We start from the raw sequence: 9,676 nt of genomic DNA on the forward strand, positions 1-9,676 counted from the left end.
ATATATTTTAAACAAAATGATGCTTGTGATTGATAACTATGAACTACAAATGCACATCTCTGCTGACAAGATAATTAATTAGTCGGAGATTATTCAAGGTGAATTATAATTTTTTTTTATATTAAAAGAGTTGTATTTTTTATTATATTTGAGAACGTTTCTCCCAAACTATCCAGGATATCTTCATGGATTGAGAATTGTACTATAAAGAAATTGGGCAATTGATGACCATTGACAAGGTCCCCTGATTCGAGGTATGGATCAGATAAGATGCCTTAAAAGTTCAAATTATTTTAGCCCATCAATGATTTATTTATCCGTACATGTCTTATTTGACCCATATAATAAAAAATGTAAATAATTCATTTTAAGGCTTTTGTTTAATTTTGAAAATTGCACAAAACATTTTGCCAATATTTGGCCATTTATGTGATATTTATTTCTTAGTGTCAGAAATAATATCTGATCAGTCCATTTATCATAACTATATTTTATATTAATTATATATACTTGATAGAACAATAAATAAATATATAAGCGTTTAGATTTTATAATAAGTACATACGTTTTATAATATCTGATTGTAGCTGATGTTATGTAGCAATTAATTTTTTTGAAACTGTTGAATCATTTCTTCTAAAAATGTCATAATTTGAGCATATTTGAATTTGTCCCTTTAGGTGTAGGGAATATTTTATTTTGACATTTCAATATTTGTTTAGTTTTCTCAAAACTTATTTATGTGACTCATGAATTTTTTAATTAGTTTTAAAAAATAAGCAGTCGAATACTAAATTGGGACTTCAGTTGTGGAATGATCAAATCCAAAAAAATGATAAACATTTGAGATATTATTTTTAATAATGGAAAATGTTTGTTGTCTAGTAATTTTTCTATAATTTCATCGTTATGTTCATCAACGATATTCTAGGGGAGTGAAATTTTTGTTTTTCTGGGAGTTATAACTTTAACTGATTACTCATCAAAGTCTATAGACTCTTCTCCCACATTTAGTTCTTCATATTACTATTACAGATTTCAGTTACATAGAATCATAGAAGTAAAATAGAAATTATTTTATTTAAATTATAAAAAAAAAGTTCATCCGATAAGTAATAACTATTTGATAAAACAAATTTACTTCTATCTATAATGGAATTGCTTAGTGGTAAAATGGGTTTTGTCATATCTTAGTAAATGTTTGGTACATCTTTCTGAATTTAGATATAAATGACATGGGACTCCCGGAGGTAAACATTTAAGGAAAATAGTCAGTGGAAAATATTTTGTGAGCTAGGATATATTTTTGTTTTTGTACAAATTTGTATCTTCTTTAAGATATAATCTTGTTTTTATTAATTTATATTCTCCATACATTCATTTATTGAGAGGTTAATTTGTGATTTATTTATGTTTGGTTACCATTTCTTTTTATTTAATTTTAAATAAATGTATTTTTTAGTTTTATTGAATATTCTTATGATATATGTTGCTTATAGGCTTTTAATCTGATTTTTAAAGTATCTATGATTGTAGTTTTCATTAAAAATTTTAATTACCTCTGTTTATATAATATACTTGAGATAATATGAGAGGAATAATACTCTGATCCTTGGTTTCTACTACTCTTCATTTGGGTGATCAAAATGTATTAGTCAGTTTGCTGTATTTGTTTTATATTTAATTATGTTATATTTGTACTCTAGAGCGGATTAAGGGGTAACTGAACTAAGTGACCATGAAGGGTCCTAGATATTAAGGAGCCCCAAGGTTTTAAAATATGTCAACTTAAAGATTTTAGAAAATGGAACAAAGTAATTGAATAAATCTAAAAAAAAATATATGGAATTTGTGTTCTGAAACTTTTTTTGTAGGAGAGGTTCTGAAATATTAACCATTTAGGGCCTCCACTTTTCTTAATCCGCTCCTGTAATAAAAAATCTGCTGTTTGTATCATTAAGGAAAAATCAGTCAAATGCATAATAGTTGATGGAATATATTTTGTGCTATAGAATGATTCTGTAATCTGCTATGCAATATCATCTTGAATTTTTTATATTACAATTTATGTGTTATATGTTCTGAATTGAAAAAAAAAAATTATTAGTGTTTAATTTCATAATTTTCATTAACTTATTACCATAAAGTCATGCATGGTACTTATTTGTAAACGTAATTGTCTTGCATTTTTATTCATTGAGGTGTACCTTTTGTAAATTAAAGTTAACCAGTCTTTAAGTTTTGTTACTATCTCAAACTTTTAATGTTACTATGTTTTACGGGTTCCATAATATTAGTTTTAATCTTCATTTGAATGTGAAAGATAGATTTAGTTTTTTTATAACTTCTCTTGTTATTCCATTTGGTTAGATAAACACATGTTTTATCATTCCATTTCATGGTTATTTTTGTGACAGCTGTGGAAAACTAGATAAGTCAATGTTCTAGTTTAAAGGCATGAAATTATCATTGTTTCAAACTAAATGATATTTAGAAATGAGTAAATATTTACCAATCTAATAAAATATTTAACTAAATTACTGGATTTCATGTCTGATCTAGTACTTAAAATTTTTAGTAGAAAAATTAATGATTGTAACTTATCTAATTTATCATAACTGATGAAGATTTATTGAGAGCTGTTTGCAATTTATTTGTGGTTACCATTTATTTTAATTTAATTTATTTAAACATATTTATTTTTGTACTTTTAATAAACATCTTTATTGTGTATGTTACTTGTAATTATGTTGTGGTTGTTTCCTTTCTATGGTTAATACTTTATTTACTTGGTCTTAAAAAATTTACAGTTTTTATGAACATGTAAGTGATATTTAATTGAGGTGTATCTCAAAAGTAAGGTCTCCTATTTTTTTAGAAATATACAATTCTATTTTATGTTCTATTTTTAACAAACATAGTCTGTTGGTAAAGTTATGGCTGCTGTGTATTAAAATTGAAAGGGAGTTTTATTGATTTATTTTATGCCTGCTGGGACCACAATGAAGGTGTAACATTACGGCGTACCCTCCCTATAGTTTGGACATAGGGTTTAATCAGAACATTTAGCTGGAAGGCTATGCAGTTTGGATGAGAAGATGAAAAATGAGGTTCAGGTATTACCTAGGAAATGGCAGAAAACTGGTTGACATAGGTGTACAAAAACTGTCACAGCATCTTCAAAATTATAACATAAAATAAAACTTCAAGGTAAACAAGTAGATGAATATTCAACCGTTTATAAAATCCAAATATTATAAAAAATAAATGGAATTGTACATTTCAAAAAAATTAGGGGTCCTTACTTTTGGAATTACCCTTATATATACATTCTTTATAAATATGTAGAAGATAAGTATTTTTATTTTTATTTTTATTTTATTGAAGAGAATTAATAATTATCTGCCACAATTAAGTGCAATAAGTTGTTGTTGTTGGCTGGGGCTTTATGGCTTAAAACCTTGAGGTCATCAACACCCATGGGAATAAGTATTAGTGTTCTAGTATTCATTCAGACAAATATTCAAGAAAGGAAGAACAAAAGGAAAAAATGTAAATGATAACAATAGTATTCAAGAATCAAAAGAAACAAATAATGAAATTTAAAATAATAATTATAATGAAATAAAATACTAAAATATGAATATAATAAAATAAAATTGATCAAATAAAAACAAAATAATTTATGTGTAGGTTATTATAGATGATTAATGTTTATAGGAAACTACAGAGGATATTTTACTATTTCAATTATGCAAAAGAAGGTCACACGAATGATGAAAGAATTTTCATGAGGACCATTTCTAAATTCCATGGATAAATATGGAAAACAAGCCTCCAAGGAGTTATTGTTTTTGGAAATTAGGATACAACATCCCTAAATCGGTGTGCCATTAAGATAGAATTTGTGAGCCCATAAGATGAATATTATGAAGCTATTCTTTAATCTTTTAAATTTAATTACTATCAACTGTGGAAGCCAAAAGGATATCTGTCTGTGAAATTGGCATTCCTGCTATTAGATTTGGAAAATTATTTTTTGGGATCTAAGTATTTTCTCAATATCTATCTCTGGTGCATTATTTTATTTTATTTTTTTTTTTTTTAATTAATCGGGCATGGTATTTTCATTATTTAAGTTATGAGCAATCTTGATTGAAACTGACAATGAAAAATAGAATCACTTTTCTTCTTTCAGAACATTTAAGTATTATTTTCTGAATTAATAAACAATGTTTATAATCTAATTAGTTAAAAGGATTATAAACTGATTCTATAATATAATTATATTTTTAATATAAGTGACTATTTAAATTCAGTTTATCATAATTTGCCTTCATTAAATTATTTTTATTTATGATGGTTGTTATCACACTTTAACTCAAGTGTAAGGCTGTCTCTTAGGGATAATTAACATATTTTCTATGAAGTAAAAAAAAAATAAAGAAAAAGGATGTTCGTATCCCATAGTATTATAATTTTTCATATTATGTGCTTTTCATGAAAGATCTTGGTTTCTAATTCTAAAATTGAGTATTTTGGATCCTATACTTAAGTCCTATTAATCAGTAACTGAAATGTATAATTGTATTAATTGACTAATTTTTAAATTAATTGTAGAGACATACGCAAAGGATTGTAAATACTCAATTGTTTAAATAAATCTTTGAATAAGTGAGTCATTCATAAACAATTTTATATAAGTAGATCTTTATTGCAAGATGGCTCTTATTGATATGTGTTGTTCTGAATATAGCTCATGTGTCTTTAGCGATTAAGCGTTTTGAATAGTTTTAAAAATTAGTTAGTATTCATAATTTTTATTTTTATATCCACTGGTTTAATAGAATGTTTTAAAATGGTCATAAGAAATATTTCATCTGGTAATTTAAAAGATTAAAGTAAAAATTAAATTGATATGTAATTGATTTTCATTTGCCGAAGTTTATTCTTTAAGTTTAGCGATATAGTGGCAGTTATATTGATTACTTATATATAATGTTTATGAAATTTATTCAGTTATACTATCTAAATTTTTTAAATATTTATTTTGCTCAGTTGTAATATACTGGATATATATATTATATTTATGTATAAAATAGATATTTGATGAAAAATTTGGAGTCTAGTGTTACAAGTTACTTCTTATGAGAAATTGAGAATTTGAATTTATAAAGAAATTGGGCTCTTTACATACTGAAACTTATGCTGACCTTTGTTTTTGTTTTTTTGGCAAAACAACGAAAAATGTGTTATTAACCTAAGATTCGTGTTAAGCTAACAAAAAAAAAAAAAAACTCCGGGCGCCAAAAATTAAAACAGAAGTTTTAACTATTTTTCCTATGTTTTCTAGACTCCTACTATGACCTTTGGAATACAGATTATTTGTGCTTCAGTTTGGTTTTCAGACGCAGATTGTTTCCCAACGGCTGTTTTTGTGTACTAAAGTCAATTTCATTTTCTGTTCGTATATAAGTTATTTATTTCCACTGTATCATTAAAATTGTTAAAAAGAAATAAATTACTCGCTATGTATAGATGTATCGCTAGAGATAATTAATTACAATCTTACCGCCGATGATGGTTTTGCTTAATAAAACTCTTTATGACAATTCATTAATTTTTAAATGCTGATGTAGAACATTATTAACTAGATTTTTTGAGGTGAAGTGTTATGATAGTGGAGGCACTGAATTTGGAAATAAGTATTTGACTAAATATAAAATGTTCGTTGGTTCACGGAAAAGAGAAATAATTCAGGCCGATTTTGTGGGAAAACCAGAAAATAATTAGAGCAATTTTTTATACTAATGTTTCTGCCTTCGCTCTCTATGAATTTCATGATTGTTTTATACCAATCTAATTTTTTATTTGTAGAAAAAAATACTTTCCATTTTATTAAATAAGTTTAAATATATACAACATTAAAAAATCAGTAGACCCTTGTAGTAAAGTAAACCTAAAAGTTTTTTAAAGAAAAAACGAGCCAGAGTCGTTTTGAGGTTCCTTTAAAACCTTTAATAAGAATTTCATGAGAATTAAAATTTTTGGACTATTTTTTTCTGACGATATCCATTGTTCCTATTTATAACTCTTCTGGATATTAAGAAGATTCAACGTTGCTACTACCGCTGAAAAGCTGATTATCTTTTCTTCCAATCCGTATCAACAGTTTTTAGATTTAATACCGTTGTCCCGGGACTGCTTTACAAACTCCGTAAATTCCTACCTCCTACATATTTTCTCATTATTCGTTCCTTTCTTACTAATAGATTATTCCAAGTAAACCACAATGGTTCCTATTCACCACTCTATTTTCAATCCGCTGGTGTTCCTCATGGTAGTATCCTCGGTCCCATCCTCTACACCGTCTATACAGCTGACATCCCGCCAACTCATAACACTATCCTTACCACGTATGCTGATGACACATGTGTGCTCACAGTTAGTAATAACCCTTTGATTGCATCCCAAACTCTCCAGTCCCATATCACAACCCTCGAAGAATGGTGTCGAAATTGGAGAATAAAAATAAATCACATTTACTCTTCGTCGTAAACCAGCCGACTGCCCAACAGTATACTTTAATAATGCGGCTCATACCCTTGTAGAACAGATTCGTTATCTTGGACTACACCTTGACAAACGACTAACCTGGAATCCTCACACAAGACTGAAAAGACAGGAAACTGCACGCAGATTCCGACTATTACAGCACTTGCTAGACAAACGGTCTAAACTTCCAACTCATTACAAAAGACTGATCTACATGACAATAATCAGGCCCATCTGGACATACGGAGTTGAGCTTGACCCAAACCCACTAGTTTCTAACCTTGCTTTCTCTTCCATTCCTGGCAATCCTCCGAGGCACCTGAAAAGAAAATGGCCTCGTGACCTTATATTGTAAAATGTTTTTAGAGTCCTACTACTGAGTAGTTTCTCTACATGCTGTATCGTATCATTATCATTATGTCATTATGATCAAATTTGCTTGTTGTATTTTTTATACAGTTGTAAATATCAATAAATAAAAAAATACCGTTGTAAGGGAGAAAAAGTAGTTCAAATAACAAAAAACTCTCCAAAGATTAAATTTTATATCTAGTGTTCTAATTTGTTTACGAAGACCCGGCTTATTCCATTCTCTATTGTTTTTAGGACCTAAGCCCTCTGCTATGTTTCATGTAGATTGGTTGAGTTGAGTTAAAGTTATTAAAAATTGTATGTTTCTTAAATAAAAATCAAATAATAAACTTAATTGCTATTAAAAGTTTTTATTTAAGGGTTTTACATTTAAACTTTAAATATTTGCTTTCTTATTTCCTATTGGAAAACAAATCTTTTGGTATTTAATAACCTTGAAATTCGTCTAGAGCCAAGGACGAAAATAATGATATAAAAAGTTGCTAAAATTATGTAATATAATAAATTTAATAAATTGAATAATCCTTTCGAATCCTAGAGTCTATTAAAACGAACGCCAATTATTTTAGATATAGGATCACCGAAGAAAAGTTGATTAAAATCGGCGACTGTCTCATTATGGCTTCTTGTTAGTTGGTGTGTACAAGGACATTAAACCATATAAACTAATAAGTCAATATTAAAAAAAAATATATCTTATTTTCTTTATGTTTAAATTTCTTCCTTCTCTTTTAGAATCTCAGCCAAGAAAGCATTTCCTTCAACTGTGTCTTGTGTTGTGATCGATTAACAATTAACGATCGACCACTTGAAATTGTTTTCATTCTAATAGTATATTTTTTAGTCACTTCTTTACCTTAAAAAGAATTTCAAAAGTATTTTCTATTAGGTTTTTTTTTTTTTTTCAGAATAGATGATCCTTATGACTATTAAATTAATCATGTAAAGTCATTGAACCCACTTATTTTTCACGGGTCCCAAACAACAATGCTTCCTACTCAATAGGTGCAAGGGCATGATTGATGGAACCTTTTGCAGTTGATAACCCTGGGTTAGCCCTCAACAAAGCCAAATAAAACACTCTGCTTCATCTATTGTTTGTAAAAAATAACGATTTGAGCATTGTCTATTGACGCTTTGTCAGTCGCTCTCGTTGGGGTCTGGAGGTAGTTTGCGCATATGATCTGGACACAGGACCTGCCTGGAAGCTAGAGGTAAATATATTAAGCGAAGTAATTAAAATGTAGGAGCTATATTAGCATTGAATACTTCAAGTGGAGTTGAATCCGTAAGATTGTAGATACAATTATAGGGGGGGGGGAGAGTTTAGCAACTAATATAAAGAATATCAGTAAAAAATATCAACATTAAAAAAGTGACTATATTTGGAAAACTGTGCGAGAGAAAAAAAATCATAGATATTTTAGATACAAGTAGCTGACGTAGATATAGGCCAATTACTTTTATACCTGTGGCAGATAGGCTGCAAAACGATTTATTATTACTATCAAGCTAAAACGTTTCGGAAAGGTACGTAATATGGTAATAGTAACTGATAAGAATAAGTAGATAGAAGTAGTAAGTGAATGTGTAATGAGGAAATGCATATTTGCTATAGATAGATTGATTTCTCAAGAGATCATAGCACCAATAATAATAGAAGGTAATCCCGGCCTACCCACCCCACTAAACCCCTTTTTTTACTGTTCACTAAACCCCTTTATTTTATTTTTTGTTCGTACCTCCCTGATGAAATAAGTAATTGAATACATACTGGTAGTTATGTAAATGTATATCTGATAGTTTGTAATTCCTCCGATTGCCTTGTGGCATTTTAAAGTTCATTGAACTCCCCCCCCCCCTTTTTTTTTAGTACCCTCCTGAAAATTTAAATTGGTTAATGATACGTACATATAGGGAGGTATGCTGATGGGCTGAAAGCCTGTGCCAACCCTCTAATCCGAGAGATCGCTCCTCCACCAAGACCTAGGAGGTGGCAAAGCACTGTCCCCCTGGTCGACGTCCTCGCCTTGGAAGGGACTTCTGGCTCTGCAGCCTGAAGTAATCACTTCAACACCACCAACAGGAATAGCCCCTCCCTATTCCTCGTGAGCATCCGGGCAAACATATGCCATCACTGTTGACACCGCCTTCAGCGGACCCGGCAACCATTCTTATAATGTCATCCCGGCAAAGCAAGATGATCAAATAGCCGGTATATGTACATATCATTTTTCTATTGTATATATTCGTTAATGCTTATTTCTTTGTTCCAGGAGGTAAGAAAATAGAAAAAGTACAGCTGGTTATGATGGATCCCTTGGATTGCGTTTTGACAGTATAAGGTTAGGTGAAGGGTCCAGTGAGGTAGTAAATATAGTTGGCTTACGCCAGTGGATTATTGGAACGGGGAGGGGCCGTTCCGCTGGTCGAATGGTGAAAAAAAAAAAATAGACTTCAGACTTTAAGAGACTAAAGTGGAGGGATTTTTGGCGACGGTGCCATATCACCTTTGAAACATTTAATTTAAACGGGAAGAGGAGACTTAAGTTAGAATATTAGTAAAATTGAACAACATTAAAGCAGTAGCTAAAATTGGTAAACGGCTACCTTTTATATTCAAATGTTTATATTTATCCCCATGAGTATAAAGTTTGTACATCTTTTTTTATGGGTTAGCTATAACCGAATCATGGAATAGTAGGTTTCTATTTTATTATTATTATTTTTTTAGGCTCATTTTTTTTTT

This window comes from Halyomorpha halys, unplaced genomic scaffold, assembly GCF_000696795.3.
Source record: "Halyomorpha halys isolate HHAL.00 unplaced genomic scaffold, Hhal_1.1 Scaffold46.1, whole genome shotgun sequence".
Taxonomy (NCBI): Eukaryota; Metazoa; Arthropoda; class Insecta; order Hemiptera; family Pentatomidae; genus Halyomorpha; species Halyomorpha halys.